Raw genomic sequence first — 15732 nt, 5'->3', positions numbered from 1 at the left:
TTCAGCCAAGTGTAGTGGTGCAAATCTGTAGGCCCACTATGAAGGGGGCTGAGGCAGGAAGACTGCAAATTCAAGGCCAAACTGGGCAATTTAGTAAGACTTCGTCTCAAAATTAAAAATAAAAAATGGGCTGGGTTCAATCCCCAGGCCTGAAAAAGAAGGGCACAGTAATTGAGTCAGGTGTGGTGGTACAGGCCTATAATGTTACTAAGAAGGCTGAGGCAGGAGGATCCCAAATTAGAGGACATCCTGGGCAATGTATGGAGAGGCTGTCTCAGAATTTTAAAAAAATCAGAGGGGTGGGACAAGGCTTAACATTCCCTGGGTTCAATCTCCAGTACTAGAAAACAGTCAGGATTCAGATGATTTGTTTGAGAGCTTTTGGATACCTGGAATGAGAAGGGAACATGTACCAGTGTTCTAAAAGAACCCTGTTAGAGGTTTCTTTGTGGTGGTGGTGGTGGTTGTGTTTTGGTTTTGTTTGTTTGTTCATTCATCTGTTTGGTTTTTGGTTTTGTGAGACAGTCTTGCTCTATAATTTAGGCTGGCCTTGAACTCGCCATGTAGTGCAGGCTGGCTGTGAACTTGTGACAATCCTGCCCCAGCCTCCTGAGTGCTGAGATTACAGGTGTGTGTCACCACATCTGGCACCTTTTTGAGCTTTCAGTGATACAAACAGCCCGCTGTGGCACTTGTGCCATAGGTTCGCCACCCCTGTATGGACCCATTTTCCAGCTTAGACCACTGAACAATGCTGCTACCTTCTACAAAAATCAGTTTTGGGGGATCTGCTGGTTCTATTTAAAGCGGCTGGAGTGTGGCAAAGCTCTCAGACATCTAGGAAATAGGAGGGCAGAGGCAGAGTCTGGCAAATTTGAATTGTTACCATGTAGACCACAACTGAGACCAGGGAAAGGATGAGGTTGGTGTAGAAAACAAGAAGGAAAAGAGTTTTGAGGAGGTTGGTGTCGGCCACAGCATCCTGGGTCAGGCAGCCAGGCATGTGGACGCATGTCTGTAATCCCATCACTCAGGAGGCTGAGGCAGGAGAATCACACCAAATTTAAGGTAAACCTGAATTAAACAGCAAGACCTTGTCTCAAAAAACAAAACAGGATGGGCTGGTGGCTCAGGCCTGCAATCCCAGGGTCTCACTATGCAGTTCAGGCTGGCCTCAAACTCACTATGTAGCCCTGACTGGCCTGGAGCTCACAGCTATCCTCCTGCCCTAGGCTCCTAAATGCTGGGATTGCAAGCATGAGGTTACCACACTCAGTTTAGATGTTTTAGAAAAACACTTAACCCCAGAAAAATTCTCTTGGTTAAGGAATGCTAGCATGTTGTCACCATGATGACCCAAGGAAGAGAGGAAGTGGGTTGCTATTCATAGTAAGTGTGTTGTAACCCGGGTCATCCTAGCTCCCAGGAAGCCAAGTGAGAGGTAACTCCCCTCGGAGAGCCACAGTCTAGTTATCCTCAGGGTGAGAACTCCCAGGGGAACCGCACTTCCTCCAAGGCCTTTGTGTTCCTGTTTGGATGCCCCAACCATCACCAAGTTTGATGCAATATGATAGGACAAATGCAGAGAATAATTTAGGGCACGAAAGACCCAGTGTCTCCTCTCGCTTGGAATGCAGTCAGTCCATCGCTGTTCTTGCTGCTTTCTGAAGTAGTTCTGTAAGTCCTCTTTCCTGAGGGGCTTTAGTTGCACTGTCTTGGTTACCTTAATGTTCTGAATAGACCTAAGACATTTTCTCTTCGTGATTTTTTTTTTTTTTTTTTTTTTTTTTTTTTGTCTTTTTGAGACAGGGTCTCGCTATGCAGTTCAGGCTGGCCTTGAGCTCACTTTGTAGCCCAGGCTGGTCTCCAAATTGCAAGGATCCTCCTGCCTCAGCCTCCTGAGTGCTATAATTGCAGGCATGTGCCACCACACCCGGCTTCTTCATGATCATTTTGACTTTGGAGAAGAGTGTGAAGTTGCACAATGCCAATAGATAAAGCAGATGAGGTCACACCATCACGTTTTTATGAGCTGCATTTCCATTGGATGGCACTCAACAGCAGCAGTCCCTGTATTTTTTATCACAACTCATAAAGACACCTAGGAATGCTAGGCGTGGTGGAGCATTTCTATATCTCAGTAGTTGAGAGGCTGAGGCAGGAGGATTACTAGGAGTTGCAGGACATCCTGGGCTACAGAGCCAGACTCCAGCTGAAAAACCGAAAAAGGAAAAGAGAGACAGAGAAAGAAACACTCAGGAAAGGGGACTCCCAGAACTGCTTCAGAAAGTGGCAAAACCAATGGGATCAGGGGGTTTAAAGGAGGTGGGGTGGGGATGTAGCTCAGTGGCAAAGTGTCTGCCTGGCAAGCGCAAGGTCTTGAATTCCATCCTTGCTAACAAAAAAAAAAAAGGAAGGGAAGGGATTTTGAGGGGGATTCGTGGCAATGTATCTTTCTTTGCAATGATTTTTATTTAAACATTCATGTTTTTAAAAAAAAAAAAAAATCACATCTCATATACTCCAAACAGAAGCTATCAGCTTCCCCTAGAAACCTGGGCTCCCATCCTAGGAGAGAAGCCACCATGCAATCAGGCACCCAGCTGTCTTTCAGCCCAGGAAGGGAGACCAGTGTGGTGGGTGTGGGGATGGATCCTGGAGAGGGCTGGAGAGGGGGTGCAGGCTCAGGGAAAGGGGTGATCTGCTGTAGGCACACACTTCATCCTGGCCTCAGGGTTCATCCTAAACCTCTCCAGAGTCCCTGGTAAGTGCACAAGACCATAAGCTGGACAGAGTCCTTGGTGGGGGACCCAGAGATCCTTAGAACAGAGCAAAAAACATGCCCCAAATTGGACTTGCTGGCACACACCTGTCATCCCAGTACTCTTGAAAGCTGAAGCAGAAGAATCAAGAGTCTGAACCTAGCCTGGGCAAGTTAGCGACTTCTGTGCTCTCCAGCACAGCTCACACTATCATGGATGACGCCTTTGCTCTGTGTCACACTGTGTGCACCTCACCAGGTCAGGGAGCAGCTGTGAGCTCTCCGTGTCTGCAGTGCCCAGCACAGACTGCAGGGGACATTTGTCAGTGGGGTGGTGTGAGGGAAGCCACACCTGAGCCAGGCACACAGTGAGAGCCTGATTAGTGTGCATGCCTGTCATTAACATTTGGTGTATTTTCTGTCTGGAGACATGGCTTGGTGATGAGGAGATACCTGAGTTTCTTCAAAATCCACCACTCTGGCTCCCCCTCAGCCCAGTGGGGGCTCTGTCTCACCACAACCCTCTGCACTGCAGGCCACCTGGGTCTTGCCATACCTGTTTGAGCTCTTCCTCCTGCTCATACTGAAGCCAAGAGCTTTCTCAACAAACAGTGCTTATTGTGGGCGCCTTGAGGTGTGCAGTGGTCCGGAAGGACAGACCGTACCTTCCTTTCTCCTTCCCCTCCCACCAGGGTTCCAGGAAAGGTCACCATGCTGGGACAGGATCATTGTGCAGAGCTGGGAAGAAACCAGAAAGAGCCAGGTATGATGGTGCACATCTGAAATCCCAGCACTTGGCAGGCTGAGGCGAGAGGATCACCGCAACTTCAAGGCCAGCCTGGACTGCATAGCAAGATCCTGTCTCAAAAAGGAAAGAAAAAAGAAAAACAACAAAACCCTCAGGTTCCTTGCCCCTAAGTGCAGCCTTAAGATCCTACCAGGCTCCATCCCACCCTTAGGAACCCTTGCAGAGGCAGGGCTACCCTTGCCTCTCCATCTTGTCCCTCCTCCTCCTACCCACCCATGAAGGCCACCCCAACTGCACCCTTCCTGCCCCCAAACACCTGCACAACAGGCACCTGGGTCACAGTGCAGGTTCTGTCTTCCTTTTTTTTGCGGGGGGGGGGGGATTCTTTTTTTGAGACAGGTTCTCACTATACAGTTCAGGCTGACCTTGAAAATTATGTAGTCCAGGCTGGCCTCGAGCTCACAGCAAACCTCCTGCCTCAGCTTCCCATGTGGTAGGATTACAGGCATGTGGCACGACACTTGGCAGGTTTTATCTTCCTGATATACAATCTATCCTCTCCTCACCTGCTGGGCACACTCTGAGGTCACTTTGGGGTTCAGCTGACATGCACATGTCCACACCACACCTTGGCCTTGTCATGCTGATCCAGAGCCACCTCCTAGCTGGTTCTTTCCTTCAGCTTGATGGGGGGTGGGACTAAGCACCCTGCTGACCTCCACGTGCCCCAAGTCCAGCACGGAGCTCATGCTCAACAAAGCAGAACTAGTGCTATCTGGAGAAGGACTTCTTCACGTCATCAAGAAGCAGTAGAACAGGGGAATCCCAGCACTCAGCAAGCTGAGACAGGAGGATCACTTTAGGTTTGAGGCCAATCTGGGCTGCATATCGAAACCATATCTCAAGCAAAACAAAACTCAGCAGAAGATTGAGCCAGACTTTGTGGCAAATGCCTGTAATTCCAGCACTAGGGAGGCTGATAGAGGAGGCTTATGACAAGTTCAAAGCCAGCCTGGACTACCTAGTGAATTTCAAGTCTAAGACCCTGTCTCAAGAAAAATAAAAACAAACAAAGGAGAGAAAGAAAAATCGGACTCTGGGCACCCACCTAACATCATATACCAAATTTGATAAATGAATCCGAGCGATAAACCTGAGGTCTTAAACTGCATAGGCAGGAGCTTCCCAACATGGGATCTGACGAAAATTTCTTGAATATGATATCAAAGGCATAGATGACAAACTAAATAAATAAAGCAAGTTGGATTGGACAAAAATGAACATCTATGCGTCAAAGAACATCATGGGCATTGTTAAAAGGGCACCACAGAATAGAGTTAGCTGTGAGTCATATCTGATAAGGTTTTCATACCCAGAGCACACGGAGATCTTCAAAATTTAACAGGCATGGTGGCACACACCTGCAGTCCCAGCACTCAGCTGAGGCAGGAAGCTGGCCACACATTTGTGACCAGCCTAGGATACATAGTGAGGTCAGGACCAACCTGGACTACGTATTGAGACCTTATCTCAAAAATCAAAACAAAACAAAACCAAAAACAAAATCCTATTTAAAATGGGCAAAAGCATTCTACCACTGAGCTCCAGCCCCTGGGCAAAGGGCTCAGTTGAATATTTCCCCAAAGAAAAAACGCAAGTGACCAACGGCATATGAGGTGATATTATGCATCACTGATAATCAGAGAAACAAATCACACCACAGTGATAGTGTGGGAGGGACGAGATGACAGGTTTGCCACCCTAGCACTTGATAGGTTGAGGCAGGAGGGTCAAAAATTCAAGGTCAGCTTAGATAATTTAGTGAGACCATGGCTAAGAAAGAAAGAAGAGAGGAAAGGAGGGAGAGAGGAGAGGAGGGGCAAAAAAAAAAAAAAAAAAAAAGAGAGAGAGAGAGAGAGGAACCACAACGAGGACTGGAAATACAGCCTAGGGAGTTACCACATCATATCCAATGGAATGGTTACTTTTCTTTTTTTTTTTTTTTTGACACATTCTTGCTATATAGTTTAGGCGATCCTCCTGTCTCAGCCTCCTGAGTGCTAGAGTTACAGGCATGCACCACCACCCCAGCAATTATTTTTTAGAGACAGGGTCTCTCCCTGTTGAAGCTAGCCTTCAACTCACTTTGTGACCCAGACTGGCCTCAAACTCACAGCAATCTTCCTGCCTCAGCCTCCCGAGTACTGGGATTACAGGTGTGAGCCACCATACCTGGCTCTGGCTACTATTTTTAAAACACATAGTAATAAGCATGAGTGTGAATGTGGAAATTTTGGAACCATTGTGCACTGTCAGTATTGTAAAATGGTGCAACCATTATAGAAGACATATGGTAATCCCAGTTTAAAAATAGAAAGACCAATGATCCAGCAATCCCACTTCAGGAAAGAGACCAAAAGATCCAGAGTAAAGTCCTACAAAAATACTTCCACACATGCCTGTTAGCATCAGCTGCTCGGTTCTTCCCTAGACCCAAAAAGAAGTACTTGGTAGAGTCAGAAGACACTGAGCAAAACCATTTACTGAGAGAGAAAGCAGCATTTATAGCAAAGTGCACACAGAAAGCTCCTAGGCAAGCCCTCAGGGGGCTCCAAAAAGGACTGCCAAAGAGACTTTTGTTTAGGGTTTTTTACACCCAAAAATGACTATGTCTCAGCCAAGCAGAGATTAACTTTGGGGTTGCAGTCAGGAAAGTCTGGCATGGAAAGTGGCCTGCAGGAGCTCGGGGTAGGTAGGAGGTGTTTTCCTGCAAGCTCCATTAACTGTGACTTTAAACAGAACAAAAGCATTCTTGAGAGAGGCATGAATATCTTATTTCCGGGGAAGAAAACCCCCGGCCACCTCATGAGCCCTGAGCCTCTGGGTGCCCCGGCTTTGACAGATCCCAGCCGCCTCTGGCTCACCATTCTTGGCCCCTCAGTCTGCCAAAACCCTGCCCACACTCCCTGAGCTCAGGGCTCAGGGTCTCTTGGAGGCGCCTGCTTACTCCCATAGGCCCCTTCTAGTCCTCAGTGATTACTGCGTGGGATAGGAAAGGACCCCCAGACCCTAGAAAAGGGGACCTAAGCCCAGCTGAGTGCCAGCTGTTCATTCTCTCCAGGTCTCTTGCTATCTGGCTGCTTTGCATCCAGTCTACACCACTGGCAACCTGGATAACAAGGAGAAAGACCATCGACAGCAAAGGCACTCCCAGAACGGGCTCCAGACAGCAGAGTTCTGCTACTCATAAAGTGGGAGAAAGCTGCGTGGTGGCACATGCTTCTCATTCCAGCAATCCGGGAGACTGAGGCAGGAGGATCCTGTGTTCCAGTCCAGCCTGGCCAATTTAATACTTAGTCTAAGATCCTGTCTCAAAAAAAACCAAGAAGGGCTGGGGATGTAGCTTAGTGCAAAAGACCTGGCTCAATCCCCAATCCCAGAGAAACAAAACAAAACTAACACACAGTAAAATGACAGATACCAAGAACCAGGAGGAAGAGAAAACAGAAATTCTTGTTTAGTGAGTATATGGGGTTTTTGGCTTATCCTTTGGTTAGTTTGGCTTTTAAGACAGGGTCTCACTATGTAGTTCAGGTTACTTTTTCTATTATTTGTTTGTTTGGTTTGTTTGTGGGTTGTTTTTTGTTTTTTGGTACTGGGGATCGAACTCGCAACTTCATGTTTGCCATGCAGGCACTTACACCACTGAGCTAAACCCCTGGCCAGTTCAGGTAGCCCGGGGTTGGCTTGGCACTCACAGTGATTCTCCTGCCTCAGCCTCCCAAGTGCTGACAGGTGTGTGCCACAACACCTAGTTGAATATAGTGTTTCTTTTTCTCTTTTCTCCTCTCTTCTCCTCTTTTCTTCTCAGTGGGAGGTGGAGTGTCAGGAATAGAACACGGGACCTCATACCTGCCAGGCAGGTGCTTCACCACTGAGCTAAATCCCCGGCCCCGCTGAGATAGTATTTCTGACTAGAGAAATAAAAAGTCCTGGAGATCTGTTTCATAAGAACACAGGTATATTTAACACACTGAACTTTGCCTTTCAAAATAGAATACTGAGCGTGGTGCTTACACCTGTCATCCCAGCACTCGGGAGATTGAGGCAGGGCCTGCTTTTGAGGCCAGCCCAAGCTATATGGTGACCTCAGGACCAGCCTGGATGACAAAGCAAGACCCTGTCTCAAAAACCAAAAATAAAAACAAAATATAGAAACATCCTGAGACCCTGTGATTCCACTTCTAGGTGACACAGGCAGGAAACACACCAAGTGCAGGGGCCACAGGCACCTGGAGATCTGGCCCTGCTGCGGGAGTAGGCTTGTAACAGTTCAGCCAGTGAGAAAGGAGAGAAGCTTTGTTGGGCAGTCAGCTTTCAAATTAAGAAGTGGACCTCGCTCAGCCTGGTGTGTGGAACCACACCCGAAATCCCAGCACTCTGGGAGGCTGAGACAGGAGGATCCCATGGTCAGACTCTGCCTGGCAGCTTAACAATGTAGCCAGACCCTAGCTAATACTGTAATACCGCTCAGCTAGATTTTTTTCTTTTCTCCTTTTTTAGCCAGGGTCTTGCTCAATTGCCCAGGCTGTACTCAAATTCAGGAACCTCCCGCTTTAGCCTCCTGAGCACTGGGACTGAAGCTCCAGGTGGGTCATGTTCCATCTGCTGTGATGGAGAAGTCTGGCGTCATTTTTTCTTTTATCTCTAGGGCATCAGCTACAGAAAAGACCCAGAGTCCAACTTGGGCATGATAAGTCTGGGGTGTCCTTGATAATATTCTGATAATGAGCACTGATTGGGGCGGCCCTGATCCTGGGCCAGCAGTTGTGCTCCGGCTGTGTACCGGTGACCCACTTCATCCTTAGAGGACAGAGGAATGCATGCTTCCTTTTATGGTCACCTCACACAGATGGGCCCATGGAGCCTCAGAACAGCGCCCAAGGGCCAGGTGATCAAAGAGAGCAGTGGCTGGGGGGAAGAGAAGAGGCAGGAGGAGGACCCCAGAGTTGAGGAGGAGGAGGAGGAGGTGGCAACGCAGGACCCCAAGGGCAGGCAGCTTGCAGTGGTGAGGAGCAGGGAGCACCGTGAACTCAGAGGCCCCCATGACCCTTCAAGACAGTGTGAGAGGGGAGGCGGGAGTGGCCCGTGGAGTGAGATGTGGTAGCAGGATTGCCCCTGAGAAGGTGGACTGAGGAATGGGACAGCTCAGGGGCTGGGCTCATGAGCTCAAGGGCCCAGCTCTTTGCAGATGGGAGCTGCAGGAGCCAGGGTGCACATCTGTCATCCCTGCTCTTTGGGAGGCTGAGGCAGGAAGCCTACAAGTTAGAGCCCAGCCTAGGCAGCTTAGTGATTTGGTGAGGACTTAACTCAAAATAAAACTGTACAAAAGGCTGGGACAGTGGTTCAGTGAAAAGGCCCTGGGCTCACAAACAAGCAAAGGTAAATCACAGCAGAGTGTATTTTGGGGGCAGAGCATATACATGAAATCCTGGGCTCAGGACTCGCATCCAAAAGTAGATAAACTAGCAGTCATGTCCTTCCAGCTTGAGCCTTTGCTGTCTGGCTGTCATCTATATCAGGATAAATACCAAGACTCTAGCCAGGCCCCTGCTTAGTGCACCACAGGCTCCTGATTCTGTTCTCTTCTTTTCTCTGCTCTAGGGTCCTCTGCTTCTATCGCTAAACGATCTTATGCACCCCAGGGCCTTTGCACATGCTCTTCCTGCTGCCTTGGGACCCTCTGCCCCATGCTCCTATACCTGTCTTCTTCTTATCCTGAAGGGTTCCCTTCATGCACGGCCCATCCTGACTCCCTCACCTCCTATCTCACATACCATGGGACACAGAATCTGCTCACTGAACACACTACAATCTGTACTTACCTACTCATTCATTTGTTTATTTGTCCCTGGTTTCGAGGCTCCGGAGGTCTCCTGTAGCTTGGGGACTTTCCGGGGACCAGATCTGGATAGCAGGACCTAAGCAGTCCCTTGGGGGCCACCTCTGTGTCTGCTAGGGCCTGGGACACAGGAGCACTGTCCTTGGCTCCCGACTGCTAGTGATCCCAGCTGGTCCTCTCTGGGGCCCTGCCAGACAAGGTGGGGGTGGGGGGTGCATAGAGTCCGCCTGACCTCGCTGGGGCTTTAGCTGCATCTCCAAGGGCTTTGGAAACCCAGAAACCAGCTTTTCTGCCCTTAGGGCTACCGCCGTGCACCTTGGGGCAATGAGCTGGAACCCAGCGCTCAGCAGGATTAGAGGAAGCAGAAAGAGAGGAACAGAAGAAAGCAGAGAAGCTGCAGGAGCCAACCTGGCCAGCCAGCTCTGGTGCAGGGCAACTGCCCGGGGCAGAGGCCACATCAGGAAGAGGCAGCCTGAGGCCGACCCAAGGGAACGGGTGAGGCACAGGACAGAGGCAGGTGAGGAGCCAGGGAGCAGGCAAGGGGAGGGGAGGGGAAGGGAAGGAGGAGAAAAAGAAAGGACTCCCTCAGACGCAGATGAAAAGAAATCAGGAGGAGGAGGAGGAGGAGGAGGAGGAAAAGAATACCTCTGAAGTTGGGTGCTATCTTTACTCCAGACATCCTCTCCTGAGCCTCTTTAACCCCAGAGCCAGGGTGGGCTCCTCGGTTCTGGTTCTGTGCTTTTGTCTGAGTGCAGCTGCAGTCCATCAGACTCTGTGGGGCTGAGTGGAGCCGGGCTCACTCTTGCATCCCCAATGCCCAGCACACAGTAGGTACTCAGAAAAATAAAGACTCCAATTCGTAGGCAGAGAGCTGTCTGGATCCCGCAGGCCTTTCTAACAGGTTGCTGGGTTTCAAAGGATGAAGACTGGCTGGGCAAGGTGCTGCACACTGTAATCCCAGCGCTACTGGAGGCTGAGGCAGGAGGATAGCAAGTTCAAGCCTGACCTGGACAATTTTGCAAAACCTTGCCTCAAAATAAAAAATAAAAAGGGCTCAAAAGACACAAGACTTCCTCTTCCACCCCCATTCACGCCAAAAGAGAAAGTGAGGAGACAAGGTGGCAGAGAGGGCCTGAGATGTTCTTACTACCTGAGCTCAGTGGTGCCTGTGTGCTGTCTCCACCCATGGTGGTCCCAGGGGCCTCTCTAACCTGCCCTGAATAACACACACACTGGGCTCAGCAAGTGGTGTGCACCTGTAATCCCAGCACTCCAGGAGGCTGAGGCAGAAGGATCAAAAGTTTGAGGCCAACCTGGACAACTTAATGAGACCCTCTCTCAAAAAAAAAAAAAAGAAAGAAAGAAAGAAAGAAAGAAAATTGATATAGCTCAGTGAGAAGGACCAAGGTTCAATTCCCAGTTCCACTGAAAGAAAAAAAAAAAAAAAAAAAGAGAGAGAGAGACAGAAGAAAGAGAGAGGAGAGAGAAAGGCTTTGCACAATTCAGTGTTGTGTGGATCATTGGTTTGTTTTGGTCACAGCTGTGTCCCGGAAGTGTTTTTGGAGGAGCCTCAGGTCTCTGTGATTGTGTCACTGTGCAAGGTTCACCAGGTAACTGGTCCACGGGATTACCATTCCTGCCTCAGTGCGGACTGAACCAGACAATGTACACAGGAAATTCTTGGAGTTTAATCAACTTAGGTCCAAAATCTGGGCAGATGAGGAACTGGGACAAGAGGAGCCTGGGTAGGGAGTCACACAGGGAACCCTGGAAGGCAGCCTCCTAGGAGACTTCCGGAGGTCTTCAGGGAACCCCCAAGGGCCATGGCACCGCTGGCACCCCTGCCCCACCTGCCAACTCGCAGGAATTTGCCCCATGACCTTCCCAGGCACACTCCTGTCGCCATGGCGACCGGTGTTGGAACAAGCGGCCTGATTGTCCCTGCTCAGCGGGGCAGGTGAAACCCTGGCCACGTGACCGATACTGGGCCAGGTGCAGTTATGGGACCCCCCCCCTCCCGCCTTAACCCATTCAACACCGCCACCTCCTGGCCATAGGCCACACCCTTTATGCCCTTAGTCCCCAACCAGAAGGACGGGGACAAAGATAGGAACACTGTCCTGGGAGGTGACAACGAAGGGCTGGGGCTGGGCCACATTCTGGCTCAGTGACTTGGAGCTGGGTGGCGTGGGCCCCTTCCTCAAGGGGAGATTGAGGATAATGTGGTTTTCAGGAAAGCGGAGGGAGGGGGCGGGGAGCACCGGAGCTGCAGTGTACCCTGCACCCACACCCGGGTCAGCAGGGCAGGGGCTTTCCGAAGTCTCCACGCCACACTCCCTGCCACAGATGAGGACAGTCTCCAGCCAACAGCCAGCCCCCTTCCAACAAACTAGCTGGGGAGACCCTTCCCCAGCTCCTCAGCAGAGTCGCTGCTGCCCCAACCCCTCCCCTGCCCCGCCCACCGCTGTTGGGTAGGTTCGCACGCATAGAAACCTCAAACCAACTGGTTTTTCTGCTTGCGAGGCCAGCCCGGCCGGCCTGTGACAGCTCCGGGGGCCCAGGACTCTGAGTTTATGTCTTAAGCTAGACCTAGGCCCTTGGGCTCCTGGGCAGCTGGTCAAATGTCACAGGCCAGCCTCAGGCTACTCAGGTGGACACCAGGCTGGTGCAGGATAGGAGCTGTTGGAAAACACGTTTGACCTACTGTCCTGATTCGTCAACCCTCTCCCTTCACCCTGGGAACTAGAAAAACACCCTGGGAGAAGCATCCTTCCTGGTCCTCAGGCCAAGCGCATGGAGGGCTCAGGTGTCCCAGGCACTTCTAATAACTATGCTGCCAGCAAATGATTGCACCGCTTGGCACACTTAGGTCCCTAGCGACCTCAGATTAGAACAAAGCACCTGCGGAGTCCCCACAGGCAATGTTAGAGCAAAGGCAGCAGGCTGCACTCCAGGCCTGCCTTGGCAGGGGGTGTGGAGGGGACATGGCAAAGCCTCCTGCCCCAGCTTCCCCTGTGCATTCATAAAATCACTTAGGCTTTGCACAAAACACAGCCTCAGTCCTCCCGGAGTCCCCAGCCTCAGGTGGACACAGGGGAGGCCAATCCTATAGGACTGCACAGTGCACTGACTGATCTTTGAGAACTCAGGTGGTTCCAAGGCAGGAAATCCAGGAAGCCTTGAGAAAGTGGCTGCTGCACTGGGCCCTGAAAGGTGTATGTGACTTTGCAACTAACTAGTCAGAAGTGTCACCACACAGGATGCAGGAAGGTTCCTAAACTCACCCTATCAGCAAAATTAAACTACACATTCACTGATTCCCAGCGTTGAAAAAGTTTTCAGGGCACTTCATAAGAGGCATAAAGGGATTTATCAGAAACTTTAAAAGCACCCCAAAAAATAGATAAGAGAGTTCAAGACCCTGCCAGAAAGAAAGAAAAGAAAGAAAAGGGCCTTGGGATACAGTTCAGCAGCACAAGTACCCTCCTGGCAAGCACAAGATCTGAGTTCTATTCCCAGGACCAAAAAAAAAAAAAAAAAAAAAAAAAAAAGAAATAGAGCTCAGGTCCTCAAGAGGAAAAGGCCCCTTGTGATCTGCAGCTGGGTATATTTTGGGGGCTAAAGGGAAGTCTTTAAAATGGGCAATCCTCAAAAAACTAGGGCTGCAGATTTCTTTTCTTTCTGCACATTTGTTAATATTTTGATGAAAATCACTCCAGCCATTTCTTCATTTTTTGCTGTGTGATTACGCACACGCATGTGTGTAAGTATATTTGCATGTCTACTTACATATAGTCTCTCTTTTTTGTACCAAGGATCAAACTCATAACCTTGCACATACCAGGCAAACAATTGGTCCCTGAGCTAAATTCCCAGCCACCACATTTTTTTAAAAGACAGTTTTCTGCCGTGTAGTCCAGGCTGATCTGGAACTCAGTATATAGTTCAGGCTGGCCTTAAACTTGCAGCAATTCTCCGGTCTCAGCCTACCAAGCGAAATAGTTGATATACTTTTTTAAAAATCCATTTTATTCAAGGATAGAAAGAAAGAAAAGAAGAAAGGATGAAGAAAAACTACAATAAAAATTCAAAGCATGTCAATCAGGGGCAATAATGGTACACACACTTCACATTGCCATCCCCAAGTCATTCACCCAGAGCACAAGACATCTGCAGTACAAATCTTTCTCTTCAGCAAACTCAGAGAAATCAGTAGGGTATCTATCTTAACTAGGGCTTGGGGATTTAGCTCTGCAGTATAAGTGTCTGTCTGCCTTGCAAGCCTGAGGTCGTAAGTTTGATCCCCCGTACAAAATAAAAAAGAATTATCATAACTATCTTTATATACATACACATATAAATGTTATTTCTTTCAGCTTGTCACACTAATGAAACAATACAATGTTTATACATGTGTATCTTATTTATTTCACTAATCATGTTCTCAAGGTGCATCCATTTACCTATAAAAATGTCCATTTTATCATTCTTTATGGCGGTACAATGGAGTACTCTCCACTGTATAAAAATATCACATCTTTTTTATCCATCCCTTAGTTTATGGGCATTTAGGTTTTTTCCAAGATCTGGCTATTACACAATGCACTACTATAAACATGGGTGCACTTATATCACTGTGGTATGATGTTTTTAATCTCTGTCTCAGCCTCCTTCTGAGTGCTGGGATTACAGGCACTCAGGAGGAGGCTGAGACAGATTGCTGTGAATTCCAGGCAAGATGGATGATCTGGGATGTGTATTCCTATTGTCTGTCACTTAAGCCATCCTGGAGAGTTGTGTAAGAAGGCCAACCACTGACATGTGTTTTAAGTTGTGACACGCTCCCCAAGGATGCTGCTGTTTCCTCCACTGTTGGAGGCATTGTGTGTGGGAGGAAGCGTAATTTACAGGCCAAAAGCACAGACCTAAGAGCCCAGTTTACGCTCCTAAAGGTTTTTAGGAATTTTTTTAAAAAATGTCTTGTAGGGGCTGGGGATTTAGCTCAGCGGCATAAATGCCTGCCTTGCAAGCAGGCAGTCGTGAGTTTGATCCCCGGTACCGATAAAAAGGAAAAAGACAAAAAGAAAAAAAAAGTCCTGTAAAGGAAGAAAACAAGTAAACTGTGTCCCGAGGTTGCAGTTTTTCTTAAAGTTTGACCCTCGTCTTTTTTTTTTTTTTTTTTTTTTTTTTTTTTTTTTTTTGTCTTTTTCCTTTTTATCGGTACTGGGGATCAAACTCACGACTGCCTGCTTGCAAGGGAGGCGCTTATGCCGCTGAGCTAAATCCTCAGCCCCCTTGTCTCCTTTCTTTCTCTTCATTCAGTTTTATCTTAGAAGGAAGACACAGCTGGGGGAGAGACAGAGCCAGGCGCGGTGGCATGGTGGTGAGATGGCACGCGCCTATAATCCCAGCACTCTGGGAAGATGAGGCAGGAGAATTCCAAGTTAGACACCAATTTAAAGACTTGGTGATAATTTGTCTCAAAATAAACATTAAGGGCTGGGGTCTGCTGCAACTCCAAACAACCTCGCCCACCCGCGGGGCTCCCTTGAGGGACATGGCCTGCCACGGGGGGGGGGGGGGCTGCATCCAGAGCTAGACGTCTGTCAGTTTCTTTACTGTGGAGGGAGCTGCTCTGGGCCATCGGGGCAGTCCAGCAAAAGAACCGGACAATACAAACGCCTCGGCCGGGGTGTGTGTGTGTGTGTGTGTGTGTGTGTGTGTGTGTGTGTGTGTGTGTGTGTGTGTGTGTGTGATTCGCCTCCGACCGAGATTCCGACTCTGCACTCATCTGCGGTCTTGGTCTCTGCGCCTTTTCCCACCTGTAAAGGTGGTCTCTGAAGCCTCTCCTTGTTTTCTCTAGAGGGGAAATCGGGGTGGGACAGGCGCTGTGCTCCGTCGAGCTTAACAGGCCCTGCATCTGTGGAGCATGGCGCCCCGACAAGAGCCACTTCTGGCGCCTGTGGCCTGCGCCAGCAGCACATGAAGCATGGCACCCGCCCAGAGCAGTGCGTGGAGACCGAGAGCCAGGCCATGAGAAGACTGGGCACAAGGCCCCGCCCCGCAGCCGCCAACATACCGCTCCCGGGACCAACTGCGGCGGAGCAGAGTAGACCTCATTCACAGGGTGAGAAAGTGGTGTGGAGAGAACCTGGGGGGGGCGGGGGAGGCCTCTAGGGGGCGTGGCCGGGAGCAGGGCTCTATGGGCGGGGGTCCTGTTGGATTACGCAATGGCGCAAGGGGCGGGGCTGGGGAAACGTACTGTTTTCCGGGATTGCGTAAAGCCACTTGTTGGGGGCGGGAACTAGGTGGGCGGAGACT

The sequence above is a fragment of the Cavia porcellus genome, unplaced genomic scaffold, assembly GCF_034190915.1.
Source record: "Cavia porcellus strain 051 isolate PalLab524CR breed Dunkin Hartley unplaced genomic scaffold, mCavPor4.1 scaffold_23, whole genome shotgun sequence".
Classification (NCBI taxonomy): domain Eukaryota; kingdom Metazoa; phylum Chordata; class Mammalia; order Rodentia; family Caviidae; genus Cavia; species Cavia porcellus.
The sequence above is the reverse complement of the archived record's forward strand: the minus strand, read 5'-3'. Positions refer to the sequence as shown.